The following is a 719-nucleotide window of genomic DNA, read 5'->3' on the forward strand; positions in this document are numbered from 1 at the left end:
AGTTTTTTAATGTACATGCCATGCCACACTACAAATCTAGGAAGGCAGTAATCCTATTTTTTGCTTACATTTGAAGCTTTCAATGTCATTTATCTCCTTTCATATTGGATAATAAATTATCATCACCTCTTTCTAGTGTTAACTGAAATGACCTAGGAAGCCAATAAGGTGAACCAAGAAATAGTACAGTGGTGACTCTAAGCTATGCAGTATGCAATGATGTATGGCTCCCAAGACTGGCTGAAAAGAACTACAAATCTGTTGTAGGGTATACATTTTTACAGTCATGTATAAGTGTGTATTAGACCATGATCTGTGGGTCTGGCCAACCTGGCCAACACAACTCACTCACTCACGCTCTCATTGCAGGCTCAGACCTGCGATGGGAGAGTGGGCAGGTTCTGGCATGACGTCACTATGGGGGAAGTTTCTTCCCTTTGAGTGACACCTGGCTCCCTGCGCATGCGGGGTCCAGGGCCGGTAAATTTAGTAATTCGCCAGTCCAAAAAGGTTGCCGACCACTGTATAAGGCTGTTTGTCTGAAGTATCACCATAGTGTTTGGGTCTCAAATAATCATATTCTTGTTTTTTGTCTTTCAGTTTTGGAGCTAATATGAGGGAATACCTTCTGCTTGAGTATGCTTCTGGTCTTTTCTCCCATCATAGGTTTGAAAACTTTCTCATCCTAACTTTTATATTTTTATGTATATATATATATA

This window comes from Pyxicephalus adspersus, chromosome 3, assembly GCF_032062135.1.
Source record: "Pyxicephalus adspersus chromosome 3, UCB_Pads_2.0, whole genome shotgun sequence".
In the NCBI taxonomy this organism is placed as follows: domain Eukaryota; kingdom Metazoa; phylum Chordata; class Amphibia; order Anura; family Pyxicephalidae; genus Pyxicephalus; species Pyxicephalus adspersus.